The sequence below is a fragment of the Manis javanica genome, chromosome 4 (assembly GCF_040802235.1).
Source record: "Manis javanica isolate MJ-LG chromosome 4, MJ_LKY, whole genome shotgun sequence".
In the NCBI taxonomy this organism is placed as follows: Eukaryota; Metazoa; Chordata; class Mammalia; order Pholidota; family Manidae; genus Manis; species Manis javanica.
Genome location: NC_133159.1, coordinates 64945693 through 64962040, shown reverse-complemented (window position 1 = coordinate 64962040; position 16348 = coordinate 64945693). Strand labels below are relative to the sequence as shown.

The 16348-nt window shown below is 47.4% G+C and overlaps 1 protein-coding gene across 4 annotated transcripts in view; it reads right to left on the bottom strand.

The window, feature by feature from the left end:
• Window positions 1-2286: 2286 nt before the first annotated feature.
• MIGA1 (mitoguardin 1) overlaps window positions 2287-16348 on the bottom strand; it is a 122834-nt gene continuing 108772 nt past the window's right edge. For 3 of the 4 annotated variants that reach the window (XM_073234164.1, XM_073234166.1, XM_073234165.1), the window contains one exon: window positions 2287-16348. This exon is cut by the window's right edge and continues 16502 nt beyond it. The gene's annotated coding sequence lies outside the window, so the exon portion shown is untranslated. The other variant, XR_012130216.1, reaches the window with a different exon arrangement.

Genomic DNA, 16348 nt, shown 5'->3' with positions numbered 1-16348 from the left:
TTCCATCAGAGGCTTAGTTATATAGGGGAAGATAAGGAAGTAACAGAAACCAATGGGAATTGATTATCTCATCTGTCACTAGGGTCTTTAGGCAGCTTTCGGTTTAGGTGGGGAGGCGGGTTAGGGCCAACAGCGTGCGCGGGAAGCTAGTTAGACCACAAATGCAGAAGTAACGAGGGAGGATGGAAACCTCCAGTCTGTGGCTGTCACAGGCCTAAAAGAGGCAAAAGGTCCAACATGACATCACTCAGAACTCAGGGTAAAACTGTCACTCAATCTTGCCCACACCCTCACATCAGAGCCAGATCCTCACTGTAACCACAGAGGTATCCTGCCCATACCCATTACCAAACACTTAACCCTAACACTAGCCCTTGCCCTAAGACCTGAACCCTCACAAACATTTTCATCTCAGCCCAACCCAATCGTAAACCTGAGACACAATCTAGCACTCACCCTCACATCACAGCTGGACCCTAACTCTAACCGAAACCCTATCAGACCCATACACCTTCCCAAACACCTAAACCTAACCCAGATCTGACTCTTGAACCGACCACTACCTTGAATATCGATGTCACCCATGTCTCACTGTAACACTGTAATTCAATTTCGCCGTTGCCCTCACATCAGAGTTGAACCCTAAATGTAACTGTAAACCTATCCTGCCCATACACCTTAACAAACCCCTAACCCTAACCCAAGCCCTGGCCCCTGAACCTGACCCGTCACCATCAACACAGACATCACCCACAACTCACTATAAAACTGTCACTCAGTCTCGCCCTCACCCACCCATCAGAGCCAGATCCTTACTTTAACAGTAGCGCTATCCTGCTCATACACATTACCGAACACTAAACGGTAATCCTAGCCCTGGTCCCTGGTCCTGACCCCTCACCATAATTTTCGTGTCAGCCCCACCAAATAATAACCTGAGATACATTCTCGCACTCACCCTCACATCCCAGACGGACACTAACTCTAACCAAAGCCTATAAGCCCCATACACCTTCCCAAGCACATAATGCTAACACAAGCCGCGATGCTTGGAACAGACACCTACCAAGAATATCGATGTCACCCATGTCTCACTGTAACACTGTAATTCAATCTCACCTACCCTCTCACATCAGAGCTGAATCCTAAATGTAACCATAACCCTATCCTGCCTATACACCTTACCGTATCCCTAACCCTAACCCTAGCCTGAGCCCCTGGACCTGACCCCTCACCATCATTATCGTGTCAGACCCACAAAATTGTAAACCATAGACACAATCTCGCAGTCACCCACGCGTGACAGCCAGAACCTAACTCTAACCAAAACCCTATCAACCCCGTACACCTTCCCAAACACCTAACCCTAAACTTAACCCTGAATCTTGAAACGCACCCCTACGATGAATATTGATGTCACCCTTGTCTCATTGTAACATGGTAATTCAATCTCATTCTCACCCTCACATCAGAACCAAATCCTAAATGTAACCATAACCCTATCCAGCCCGTATACCTTACCAAACACCTACCCTTAACCCTAGCCCTGGCCCCTGGACCTGACCCCACATGGTCAATATCAACATCACCGACAAATCACCATAAACATGTTGCACATTCTCGTTCTCACTGTCATATCACAGCCAGAATCTCAGTGTAACCATAGCACAATCCTGCAAATACACATTACCGAACATGTAACCGTAACCCTAGCCATGGCCTTTGGACCTGACCCCACCCATTATTTTTGTGTCAGCACCACCAAATCATAAACCTGAGACACAATCTCACACTCACCCTCACATCACAGCAGGAACCTAACTCTACCCGAAACCCTGTCAGCCCCATATTCTTTCCCTAAAACCTAACCCTAACCCTAGCCATGACACATGGAACAGACCCCCACCGTGAATATTGACGTCACCCATCTCTCACTGTAGCACTGTAATTCAGTCTTGCTCTCACCCCCACATCAGAACCAAATCCTAAATGTAACCATAACCCTATCCTGCCCATACACTTTACTGAACACCTAAACCTAAACCTAGCCCTGGCCCCTGAACCTGACCTCACAAGGTCAACATCATCATCACCCACAAATAATCGTGATCCTGTTGCACATTCTCATCCAAACCCTCATGTCAGAGCCAGATCCTCACTGTAACCATAGTGCTAACCTGCCCGTATACATTACTGTCCCTACCCGCAGTACTATCAATGGGGGTCGATGACCTGGAGGAGAGAATGAAGGGGCAAGAGACACAAAGAACAGACAGCAAGACAGGATGTCTGATCAAGCTGACCAATTTTATTTTTCTCAGGCTCAATTTATATAGGTTGTGACAAAAATATATGTAAAGAGGTGATTGGTCTTCAGTTAGCGCTGGAGGGAACGTGTAGAGAGGTGATTGGGCTTCAGGTGGTGCCGGCGGGAACCGAGGACCCGGAAGAGAAGCAGGAAGTTTGCCATCTTGTGGGTGGGGGCCCTTGGGAGGGAGGTTTAAGGGTGGGGCTTTCCCCTGGGGCAGCAGGTGTTCTTGAGAAGCAGGAGTTTGGCAAGGTTAGAGGGCCAGTGGAAAGAACAGAGGAGGAAACATTGCTTAGCAATCTGACTGCAAGATCTATATTGTTTTGGCTAGGAGAGCAACTCTGCCTTACTGCAGAAATGATTGCTGTTGTCTTAAGACTTACATAAATAGTATTGCTTAAAAGTCCATAGGCTCACTCCCAGCATCTCCCCCTTTCTTTATTAAAAATTAAGACGATTTTGGTTGAGCAGGCTAAGGGGTGGGGACAGGGGCCTGATCCTCAGTGGATATCTGGTGTGTGAAGAGGACTCTTAGTCTTACAGGCTCTGCTAAAGAGAAAGAGTTTCTCTATTAAGCACAAGGTGTCTTTTTCCTGAGGAGAGGAGGATGCAGGACACAAACCTCTATGCAATCAGGTATGTCCCTCAAGGACCCAGGGCAGGCGTTAGCCTTTCCTTTGCAGTGCTTTGCCTCACATCCACCTTAGTACTCAACCGGCACTGAGAGACTCCTGGGAGGGTTGCGCTGGTGCTTACTTTTGCTGAGAAGAGATAGAGGGGGGTGCTTTGTCGTTGTCATCACTCTCGTGAGCTAGTTTGTGATAGTGGACTTGGATAGGTTTGTCAACAAGGGTATCTATTTGTCTCTTTATAAGGTTCGTCAAATGTTTAAGAGCCCAAGGGCAAAAAGACAAGAGCAATATCAATACTATGAGGGGGCCTAGGAGAGAGGGCAAGAGAGTAGTAAGCCATGTGGAGGCTGTAAACCAATTTTTATACCAACTTTCGTCTTGCTCTCTTTCTTTCTTTTTTCTAACCCTTCTCTAACTCTTTTCATACTATCCCTAACTACTCCTGTTTTATCAGCATAGAAGCAGCACTCTTCTTTCAGGGCGGCGCAAAGCCTGCCTTGCTGCAGAAAGAGTAGGTCTAGCCCTCTGCGGTTTTGGAGAACTACTTCAGCGAGGGACACAATTGAATCTGTCATGTCAGAGATTCCTTTCTGCAATTCTTGGATATCTTGATCTATAGTTGCATTGAGCTCGTGATAGTGGGAGTTAGAAAGAAGCAGAGAAGATATGCCTGTGCCTGCACCTACAGTCCCTAGGCCAAGAAAAACAGTGATAGTAACAGCAGTAATGGGTTCTCGGTGGGAGCGTTTAGGGAGGGAAGGGTCTGAAGATTGTTCCCAGATATGGAAGAACTCATCAGGCTGGTAGTAAATGAGCCTGGGTATAACTTTTACGAGAACACAAAATCCATGCTCTTGTAAAATGGGATTGTAGGCACAGGGGGTGAGTCCATCTAAGCAGGCCCACCAGGTGTCATTGGGGGGAACTATAAATTGGGGTCCCCGTCCAATGGAGAAGATTTCTCGACAGAGGTGGGTGTACTCATGAGGGATCTTTTGAAGAGGTTTAGTTATATGAGTCCCGTTACCGACTACTTGGGCTAAGGTTAGGCCTTCCCAACTAGCGCATTTCCAATGGCAGTTGTAGGTATCATTGGAGGTGGAGAAGTTGCCAGGGATGGTGGCACCTTCATAAAAAGGGGGGGAAGAGTGGTAACATAACCAACATTCGGCGGTAAGCTCAGGAGTGGTGGAATTAAGACTAAGGAAGGTTTGATTTATAAGGGTGAGGACAAGGTCTTTAGAGCTCGCTAGGGCAGACACTGGCGGTGTAGGGGAGGGTTTAAGACTGCTAGTTGTGAAGTTATGGTTAGGCGAGAGGGCGGAAGGCTTCGGTGGGGGAGGGTGCTTCCCACCTAGGACTGTATTTGGGCCTATAGTGGCAGAAGGGGTGGCAGGGAACTCTTTAAGGAGTTTAATAGTAAAGGTGATGCCTTCATCAAAATGTTCTTTATATAAACGAAGACCCTCAAGTGCCCAACTTGAGGCTTTTTTCCCCTTCTTCAGTGAGTGTGATAGAAAGAGGATTGCACCAACCTTTGGTAATATTTCTAGGGAAGCACTCAGGGAGTGCTTCAGGGTATTTTTGCCCTTTAAAAGGGTGGTGGGTATAACTGGCTTTGGCAGTAATATAATCCCAGGAGGAGGAGGGTCTCCAGTAAGTATCTCCCGTGGTCTCACACCCCCAAGACGCACAATAATAGTCTGTCTTGCCTCCACATTTATGAAGGAGGCTACGGGACCGGTGCCGCCTGGGGCAAACATAAAAGGAATATGACCTAAGAACTGACCGGCGCCCTGCATCAGAGCAACCAGGGGTGGTGAGACCTGCACGAGAGATAAGAGGTGCTTCACTCTGCTCAAAAAGATGTTCTACTCCCTAAGGGGCTCCCGCACCTAGGGCCAGCTTACAGAGATCAGGTTGTAAAATGCTTGGCCACCAGACGTCTGGCAAGGTTTGAGAGCGGGACCAAACAACATCTCCTCTTTCAGAAAGCACTATCCAGGTGTAGTTCCAGGGAAAGTGTCGGGATCTCACGGGTTGTGGCGCTGGCTGATGGCTCAGAGCTGTGGTCATGATCAGGAGGATGAGAACTTTTGGCGACTGCATCTGCAATGGAAAAAGAATTTGTCTCAGGCGGAGATGGAAGCTCCAGTCTGGACTGTGGTAAGTTAGCAGTTTTAACTAGCCTTTCAGGGAGCCATCGAGGCTCAGAGTTTTGTTGGTCATAAATGCAGACAGACCCTCAGCCCCAGATAATAACGGGGTTGGGACCTTTCCATGCGAAGGTCAGTGGATCTTTCCATTTTACTAACGCTTGAAGTTCATTGGTTTTAGGGTGCCATAACCGATCAGCAGCTGAGCGTCCGTGGGAGTCGAGCGTCAAGAAGTTAATGACAAACAAGGCATGGCTAAGTTGATTGTGGGGGCTGATGGTTGTACAGAGGAGGGGATTGTTCTTGTGGTGGGAGAGGGTGTTTTTAAGAGTTTGATGAGCTCACTCTACAATTCCTTGTCCTTGGGGATTATATGGGATGCCTGTGATATGTTTTATTTGGAAGTCAGAACAAAAGCGCTGGAATTTAGCTCCTGTGTAACCTGGCCCATTGTCGGTTTTTATGATCTTTGGCTTGCCTAGCACTGTAAAACAGCACAAGGTGTGGGTAATGACATCTTTAGAAGCCTCTCCGGTAAGGGGTGACGCAAAGATAAAACCACTAAAGGTATCTATAGTAACATGGAGGTACTTCATCTTCCTAAAGGGGGTGAAATGAGTGACATCCATTTGCCAAATTTCATTCGGGATTAGTCCCCAAGGGTTCACTCCTAAATGAGGAACAGGAAGATGTGGAGCACAGTCATTACATTTTTTGACAATTTCTTGGGGCTTACTCTCTGGTAATTTTGAACATGAGTCACAGTATATGCTGAAAGGTGGTGGAGGGAGTGAGCATACTGAGCTTGACTTGGGGGTGTACTGCTGAAGGCTAGCGCTATTAGGGGAAGGGTATGGGCGGCTTGATCAGCAAGGGCATTGCCTGCTGAAAGAGGGCCGGGGAGTCCTGTGTGAGCTTGCAAGTGGCCAATGAAAAAGGGGTTGGAGCGTCGGATTATGAGATATTGAATTTGTCTGAACAGATAAGCGGTGTTGGAGGAAGGCTTAATAAAGGGAGTGGTTTCTAGGAGAGGTACTGAGTGGGCTATGTAAGAGCTATCTGTATAGAGATTGAAAAGGGTATTAGAGAGCAATTGAAACACTTGGAGGACTGTGTAAAGTTCAACAAGTTGAGCGGATGAAAAGGGAGTGGGCAGGGAGATGGGGGTTTTATCTTGAATAACATATGCTGCCCGCCCTGTTGCTGAGCCATCTGTGAAGACGAGGAAGGCTTCTCGCAAAGGAGAGGGGGAGGTAACTTTGGGAAAAACTAGGGGATGTAGTCTGCTAAACTGAATTAAAGGGTCAGTGGGATAATGATTATCTATGGTCCCAGCAAAGGAGGCACAAGCGATACCCCAGTCATTGTTGGTTTGTAGCAACCAATCTATCTGCTCTGTAGTATATGGAACAACAAGGATATCGGGATCTTTACCAAAATACTGTCTGCTTAGTTTTCTTCCTTTTATAATAACAGAGGCAGCTAGGGAAAAGTAAGGTGTTAGAACTTTCACAGGTTTGCTGGAGAGGTAGACCCGAAGAAGAGGCTTGCCTCATTGTTAGGGTCTTGGTAGACTGCCAAAAAACTCCTACTGGAGCATGGGTGGTGGCACAAATGATAAGATATAAAGGAGAAGAGTAGTCAATCTGAAAGGAGGTTTGTAGATAGCTTGATTTATCTGTTCTATAGCAGCAACTGCTAGGGGCATTAGGGTGCGGGGGGAGAGGGGATGCGAGTCGCCTACTAGTAAATTGTTTAACGGAGTTAAGCTTTCAGGGGGGAGGTTCAGGTATGGCCTTAAAAACTGTAGGTTGCCTAGCAATTTTTGAAAGTCATGCAGCGTTTTAAGGGAAGAAATGTGGAGCTCTATTTTGGGTGAAATTCGGTGAGCTTCGAGGCTATAGCCCAGGTAAGTATAGGGTTTGGAAAACTGAATTTTATTGGGAGCAATTTTCAAGTGGGAGGCTTCAAGGGTTTCTAGGAGGTGTTGGAAACAGGCAATGCCTTGAGCTTCATCGGGGGAAGCAATAAGTATGTCATCCATGTAATGAAGGAAGTAAATATGAGGCCATTGTCTCTTAATGGGGTCTAGAATTTGGGCTACGAATTTTTGGGCTAAGGTAGGGCTATTTGCCATACCTTGGGGAAGAACACTGCATTGATACCTAGGTGTTGGTTTGTTAAAGTTGATCTGGGGAAGGCTAAAGGCAAAATGGATACAATCATCTGGGTGGAGGGGAATAGTAAAGAAGCAATCTTGCAGGTCTATAACAATCTTATAATAGTTTATGGGTATAGCAGCAGGGGACAGGAGGCCGGGCTGCAAGGCGCCCATAGGGACCATAACTTTATTAATGGCTCGAAGGTCTTGTAGGAGCCTCCATTTGCCTGATTTTTTTGTGATGACGAAAATGGGGGTATTCCAAGGAGAATTGGAAGGCTCAATATGGCCTGCTGCCAGTTGCTCCTGCACAAGCTGTGTGGCGGCATGTAATATTTCTGCATTTAGGGGCCACTGATCAACCCAGACAGGCTCAGTAGTTTTCCATGTTATTTTATCGGCATGTTGCTGGGGTACAAGGCATGATTGTGGCCTCTAGGAGAAAGGGGATCCTAGTCCCTTTCTCTGAGTATTTGATACGATGGTCACAGGAGTTTTAATGCCTTGTGCATTCTTTCCTAACCCTTGGACAGGCAAGTAGCCTTGTGTCAGCATTTGCTTGGTTACTAACTCGTTTGGACTACACATAATAATATTCATTTGAGAGAGAATGTCTCGTCCCCACAAATTGACTGGAAGCCTAGGAATTACAAAAGGAATAACTGTCCCTGAATTCCCTTCTTGATCTGACCAATGAAGGGACTGGGAACTAACTTGAGGGTTTTGTGACTGTCCGATTCCCTGTAGGTGGGTGGTGGAGTTTGTAAGGGGCCAGGAAGGGAGCCACTGCTCTTTGGCAATAACAGTGGCATCTGCTCCTGAATCTAGGAGGCCTTGAAAGGCTTTCCCATTTAAGGACAGAGTTAGCATGGGGCGGGCACATGTAATTTGTTGAGTTCAATAGACATCTGTGGTGCCTATGTCACTCATTTCATGGTGCTCTTTAAGGCACTTATTGGAGGAAGGGATAAGGGGTAGGAGAAGAAGTTGGGCAAGGGTATATTCTGCTGGAATATATAGAGGGCCTTAAGAGTGGAGGCTAGGATCTGAATTTCTCCTTTGAAATCTGGATCAATTACTCCATGGTGTATTTGAAGCCCTTTTAGGGAAGCTGACGCGCATCGCAGAATTAAGCTGAAAGTGTTAGGGGGGAGGGGCCCTCGGATGCCCGTCTGTAGAAGCTTTGTCCCTTCTTCTGGAGTCAATATTGTACTGGTGGTGGAACAGAGGTCCAATCCTGGGCTGTTTTTTGTGGCTCTCCAGAGGTCTGAAATTGATTTTGGGTTACTGTCGAGGGGATGAACCCAATTTCCCCGGGGTTCATCTTCTGCAGGGGAACCGGCGGCTGCTCCCTGAAGGGGTTTCCCTGGTTCTTAAAAGGGAAGGGCAGACCTTGTATATTGGTTTTTGACTGGCATTCTTTGGCCCAGTGATATCCTTTATGACATCTGGGACAAGAGGTGGAGGGGGGATGGATTAACTGGTCTGGGGGTATTGCAAGGATTATTAAAAGGGGGTGGATTGGGGTCAGGATTGGGAGGCCGAGGGACTCAGGGCTGTGGGCAGTCTTTGGCAAAATGGCCAGGCTGCTTGCAATTAAAGCAAGTTTTTTTGTGTTGAGCCAATGCCTGCCCTCTGCAAGGCAACTCCGATAGCCAGTCCAATGGCATGACTAGTTCCGGTGCCTGCGCAGAGGTGCACGAAGTCTGACACTGACTCTTTGCAATGATGCCAAAGCAGGTCTTGACAGACCGGATTAGCATTCTCAAAAGCCAGCTGTTTAATAAAAGGGTTGTCGGGCTCTTGGATTCCGAACATGCGCTCAGCCGCCTCCGTAAGGCGGCTGACGAAAGAGCTGTAAGGCTCGTCTGCTTCCTGCCGTTTCTTAGTAAGAGCAGCAGTAGTGGCTCCTTTAGGGGGTAACTTTTTCCAATCTCCAAGGCCAGCTTGTCTAACTTGAGCCAGGAGGCCTGTGGGAAAGCGTGCTTGGACTGCTAGAGTGTTATAAGGAGCTTCACCTAAAATTCTTTTTGCTGTCCAGTCTCGGGAACTGGGTCGGGTAAGATTTTTACTTTCAATTTCTTTAGTGAATTCGGCAAGCTCGGCTTTCCAAAGAACAAACTCTCCCCCGTTTAAGGCTGCGCGAGCAAGCTGATGGAATTCATTTGGGGTAAGCCAATCATTGGTGATAGATTCTAACAGAGCTAGAGTAAATGGGGCAGTAGGCCAATAATTGGAAACAGCTGACTTGAGCTTCTCTAGAGCTCAGATATCTAGGGGTGAAAAGGATGTTCTTTTTATAGGGGCTGGGTCTTTCATCACGGGAGGCCTGTCGCTAGGACATGGGCCTCTTTCGGCTCGGTCTTCAGGGCTATCGTTTAGATGGTCATCTCCATCGTCATGCCATGAATCTCTCTGGGCTCTATCATCAAGAGTAGTACTCACGGGACCTTCTTCTCTCACATCAGGATCAGTGCCCTCTTCTTCAGGGTTATCGGGGTCAAATAACTTAGGGGAGGGGCTCCAGGGAATAGAAACCCCACTCCGTAGGGAGACAGGAAAAGTCAGGACAGGGTTGGGCGATTTTTGTTTTGTGAAAAAGTGATTTTGAGGGAGGGGGAGTACTTTTAGAGGAAGAATTTGGGGTGTGGGTTAAATGGGTTAGTTTGGAGAGCTCTTGATCTAGGTCGCAAATGGCTTGTAGGAGTTGGATTTGTTCTTTTCTATTTTTGACCATCTGCCTGAGGACTGAGAGGTCATTTGCAGCATGTAAACGCTCACGGGAGAGAGAGGAGAAGGCGGGAAACATTTGGTCAAGAACAGGGGGGTGATAAGGTGGCGAGGGAATGAAGGGTGGTAAGGTTACTGCTTATGGGTTAAGTGCAGAGGCAAGGGCGATGGTAGTGGCCTTAGGTGACCAGTCAGGATTGTTATAACGTGCTGCCTCTTCTTCTAAAGTGGCTTCATCAGCGGGATCAAGGGGCTCAGCAGGACTTAAGTCGATGAGGCTAGGGTAAATATTTGGGGGAGGGATAGCAGGGAGAGGACGGGAGTCAGCGGAGTTATTAGGGGAGGAAACTTTTTCCATCAGTGATGGGGAAAGAGACTCGACAGTCGGTAAGGGTGGGAGTCTGTCCGATATTTGAGAGGGGTTTGCAGCGGAATCTGAAGGATGTTCTTTGAGAGAAGGGGAGACTGGCCAAGAAGCCTCGTAGGGGGGACGAGAGCAGGATCTCATGGTTTTTTCTCCCTCAATGACAACTTTTTGTAAATCGGGCCACTCGCGATGAACGCGCAAGATATCATTAATAAGGTTCCAATAGCTAAATGCTGACACAGGTACTTTTTCTGGACCAAAAACTCTGTAATAGTCTTGAAGGCAATCGCCTACTCGTCGCCATTTCTTTTCACTAATGGTCCCTTCTTGAGGGAACCAGGGACACACATCTTCAATAAAGACTAAAAAACGTTTCAAATCTTTTTTCTTAACCCTTGTTCCTCGTGTCCTGAGGGACTCTTTGAGTCTGGCTATAAACAAATCTTCTTGCGAGGATGCTTGCCCCATGACTTACCTTCTCAAATGCGTCACCGATTGAGTATATATGAGTCTGTCTCATGCCGGGTCCAGAACATGGTGACTCTGGTGAGGGTGTCGTAGCTGCAAACACCTCCTTTCATGGTTGGGCCCACCCTCCTGGGGGCGACGTTCTCAGTTCTCCGGTCTGTCAGGCCCCATGTTGGGCGCCAGTTGTCCCAACCCGCAGGACTATCAACGGGGGTCAACGACCTGGAGGAGAGAATGAAGGGGCAAGAGACACAAAGAACAGACAGCAAGACAGGATGTCTGATCAAGCTGACAATTTTATTTTTCTCAGGCTCAATTTATATAGGTTGTGACAAAAATATATGTAAAGAGGTGATTGGTCATCAGCTGGCGCCAGCAGGAACATGTAGAGAGGTGATTGGGCTTCAGGTGGCGCTGGTGGGAACCGAGGACCGGGAAGAGAAGCAGAAAGTTCACCATCTTGTGGGTGGGGGCCCTTGGGAGGGAGGTTTAAGGGTGGGGCTTTCCCCTGGGGCAGCGGGTGTTCTTGAGAAGCAGGAGTTTGGCAAGGTTAGAAGGCCAGCGGAAAGAACAGAGGAGGAAACATTGCTTAGCAATCTGACTGCAAGATCTATATTGATTTGGCTAGGAGAGCAACTCTGCCTTACTGCAGAAATGATTGCTGTTGTCTTAAGACTTACATAAATAGTATTGCTTAAAAGTCCATAGGCTCGCTACCAGCACATTACCATACACATAACCCTAAACCTAGCACTGGCCCTTGGACCTAAAACCACACCATAATTTTTGTGTCAGCCCTACCAAATCATAAACCTGAGACACAATCTTGCACTCACCCTCACATCACAGCCAGACCCTAACTCTAACCGAAACCCTGTCAGCTCCATATACTTTCCCAAAAACCTAACCCTAACCCTAGCCCTGACACTTGGAACAGAACCCCACCATGAATATCGACGTCACCCGTCTCACTGTAACACTGTAATTCAATCTTGCCATCATGCTCACATCAGAGCCGAATCCTAAATGTAAGTGTAACACTATCTTGCCCACACGCCTTGCCGAAACACTAACCCTAACCCAAGCTCTGGCACCTTGATCTGACAGCTCATGATCAACAGGAACATCACAACAACTCACTGTAAACCTGTCGCTCAATCTCACCCTCACTGTCATGTCAAAGATAGATTCTCACTGTAACCGTAGCACTATCCTGCCCATACCCATTACTGAACACTTAACCCTGACCCAAACCTGGCCCCTGGACCTGAACCCTCAGCACCATTTTCGTGGCCTCCCCACCAAATTGTAAACTGGAGAGACACAATCTCACAGTCACCCTCACATCACAGCCAGACCTTAACTATAACCAAAAACCTTTCAGGCCCGTACACCTTCCCAAAAACCTAATGCTAACCCTGTCCCTGACTCTTGGAACAGATAACTACCTCGAATATCAATGTCACCCATGTCTAACTGTAATGCTGTTATTCAATCTCACTGTCTCCCTCACATCAGAGCCCATACACCTTAACAAAACCCTAATCCTAATACTAGCCGTGGCCCCTGGTCCTGACACCTCACAATCAACATCGACATCACCCATTACTGACCATAACCCTGCTGCTCAATATCGCCCTCACCCTCAGATCAGAACCATATCTTCAGTTCAATTGTAGTGCTATCCGGCCAGTACCGAAAACTTAACCCTAACCATAGCCCTGGCCCCTGGACATGACCTCTCATCAATATTTTTGTGTCAGCCCAACCAAACTGTAAACCTGAGACACAATCTTGCAGTCACATTCACATCACAGCCAGACCATAACTCTAAGTGAAATCCTATGAGCCCCGTACACCTACCCAAATACCTAACACTAACCCTTGCCATGACTCTGAATAGACCCATACCATGAATATTGACGTCACCCATATCTCATTGTAACACTGTAATTCAATCTTGCTGTCGCCCTCACATAAGTGCCGAATACTAAATGTATCCATCACCCTATCCTGCCCGTACACCTTACCGAACCCCTAACACTAACCCTAGCCCTGGCCACTGGACCTGAACCCTCATGGTCAACATTGACATCACTCAGAACTCAGCATAAAACTGTCACTCAATCTCGCCCACACCCTCACATGAGAGCCAGATCCTCACTGTAACCATAGAGGTATCCTGCCCATACACATTACCAAACACTTAACCCTAACACTAGCCCTTGCTCCCAGACCTGAACCCTCACAAACATTTTCATCTCAGCCCAACTCAATCGTAAACCTGAGACACAATCTAGCACTCACCCTCACATCACAGCTGGACCCTAACTCTAACTGAAACCCTATCAGCCTCATACACCTTCCCAAGCACCTAAACCTAACCCTAGAACTGACTCTGGAACCGACCACTACCTTGAATATCGATGTCACCCATGTCTCACTGTAACACTGTAATTCAATTTCTCCATTGCCCTCACATCAGAGCCGAATCCTAAATGTAACTGTAAAACTATCCTGCCCATACACCTTACCAAACCCCTAACCCTAACCCAAGCTCTGGCCCGTGAACCTGACCCATCACCATCAAAATCGACATCACCCACAACTCACCATAAAACTGTCACTCAGTCTCACCCTCACCCACCCATCAAAGCCAGATCCTTACTTTAACAGTAGCGCTATCCCACCCTACACATTACTGAACACTAAACACTAATCCTAGCCCTGGTCCCTGGTCCTGACCCTTCACCATCATTTTCGTGTCAGCTCCACCAAATTATATCCTGAGATACATTCTCACACTCACCCTCACATCCCAGACAGACACTAACTCTAACCAAACAATACACCTTCCCAAGCACATAATGCTAACACAAGCCATGACACTTGGAACAGACACCTACCAAGAATATCGATGTCACCCATGTCTCACTGTAACACTGTAATTCAATCTCGCCTACCCTCTCACATCAGAGCCGAATCCTAAATGTAACCATAACCCTATTCTGCCTATACACCTTACCGTATCCCTAACCCTAACCCTAGCCCGAGCCCCTGGGCCTGACCCCTCACCACCATTTTCGTGTCAGCCCCACAATATTGTAAACCAGAGACACAATCTCGCAGTCAACCTCACATGACCACTGGAACCTAACTCTAACCAAAACTCTGTCAACCCTGTATACCTTCCCAAACACCTAACCCTAAACCTAGCCCTGACACTTGGAACGCACCCCTATGATGAATATTGATGTCATCCATGTCTCACTGTAACATGGTAATTCAATCTCGTTCTCACCCTCACATCAGAACCAAATCCTAAATGTAACTATAACCCTATCCAGCCCATATACTTTACCAATCACCTACCCCTAATCCTAGCCCTGGCCCCTGGACCTGACCCCACATAGTCAACATCGACATCACCCACAAATCACCGTAAACATGTTGCACATTCTCGCTCTGTCATATCACAGCCAGATTCTCAGTGTAACCATAGCACTATCCTGCCCGTACACATTGCTGAACACGTAACCCTAACCCTAGCCATGGCCTTTGGACCTGACCCCACCCCTTACTTTTGTGTCAGCACCACCAAATCATAAACCTGAGACAATCTCGCACTCACTCTCACATCACAGCAGGAACCTAACTCTAACAGAAACCCTGTCGGCCCCATATACTTTCCCAAAAACCCAACCCTAACCCTAGCCATGACACATGGAACAGACCCCCCACCATGAATATCGACATCACCCATGTCTCACTGTATCACTGTAATTCAATCTCGCTCTCACCCTCACATGAGAGCCAAATTCTAAATATAACAGTATCCCTAACCTAGCCATACACTGTACTGAACCCCTAACCAGAAACCATGCTCAGGACCGTGGACATGACTCCTTATGGTCAACATCGACATTAGCCACATCTCATCATGAACCTGCTGTTCAATCTTTCCCTCACCCTCACATCAGAGCCAGATCTGCACTCTAACTGTAGCGCTATCCTGCCCATACCCATTACCAAACACTTAACACTAACCCTTGCCCTGGCCACTGGACCTGACCCTGCACCTTCATTTTCATGTCAGCCCCACCAAATTGTAAACTGGAGACACAATCTCACCATCCCCCTCACATGATAGCCAGAACCTTACTCTAACCGAAACCCTTTCAGCCCCATACACCTTTCCAAACACCTAATCCAAACCCTAGCCCTGAAACTTGGAACAGAGACCATAATATTGATGTCACTGATGTCTCACTGTAACACTGGAATTCAATCTCACTATCGCCTTCACATCAGAGCCAAATCCTAAATGTACCCATAATCCTATCCTGCCTGTACAACTTACTGAACCCCTAACCCTATCCATAGCCCTGGCCCCTGGAACTGACCCCTCACGGTCAACATCACAACACCAACAACTCACAACTCATTGTAAAAATATCTCTCCATCTTGCCCTCACCCTTACATCAGAGCCAGATCCTCACTGTAACCATAGTGTTATACTGCCCTACCCATTACTGAACACTTAACCCTATCCCAAACCCTGGACCCTGTGCATGACACATTACCATCATTCTTGTGTCAGCCCCACTAATTCATAAACCTGAGACACAATATCACACTGTCTGTCACATCACAGCCAGACCCTAACTCTGACCACAACTCTATCAAGCCCATACACCTTGCCAAACACCTAACCCTAACCCTAGCCCTGACTCTTGGAACAGACCACTACCATGAATATCGACATCACCCATGTCTCACTAAAGCACTGCAATTCAATCGCGCTATCGCCCTGACATAAGAGCTGAATCCTAAATGTAACCTTAACCCTATCCTGCTCAGGAACATTACAATGTCCCTAATCCAAACCCTAACCCTGGCCCCTGTTCATGGTAGGGGACTATTCCCAGAGTCAGGGCCAGGATTAGGGTTCGGTGTTTGGGAATGTGTACATGGGTGATACGGTTTCTGTTCGATTTAGGGTCTGGCTGTGATGTGAGGGTGAGTGCGAGATTGTGTCTCAGATTTACAATTTGGTGGGGCTGACACTAGCATTATGGTGAGGGGTCTGGTGCAGGGGGAGGGCTAGGGTTTGGTTAAGTGTTATGTAATGGGTATGGGCAGGATAGCACTACGGTTATAGGGAGGATCTGGCTCTGATGTGAGGGTGATGGTGAGATTGGGTGACAGGTTTAATGTTAGCTGTGGGTGATGTTGATGTTGACCATGATGGGTCAAGTCCAGGTGCCAGGGCTAGGGTTAGGGTTAGGGTTTCTGTAACATGTACGGGCAGGACAGAGTTATGGTTACATTTAGGATTCAGCTCTGATGTGAGGGCTACAGCAATACTGAATAACAGTGTTACAGTGAGACATGGGTGACATCGATATTCATGGTAAGGGTCTTTTCCAAGAGTCAGGACTAGGGTTAGAGTTCAGTGATTTGGTAGGTGTATGAGGGTGATAGGGTCTCGGTTTGAGTTAGTGTCCTGCTGTGATGTGAAGGTG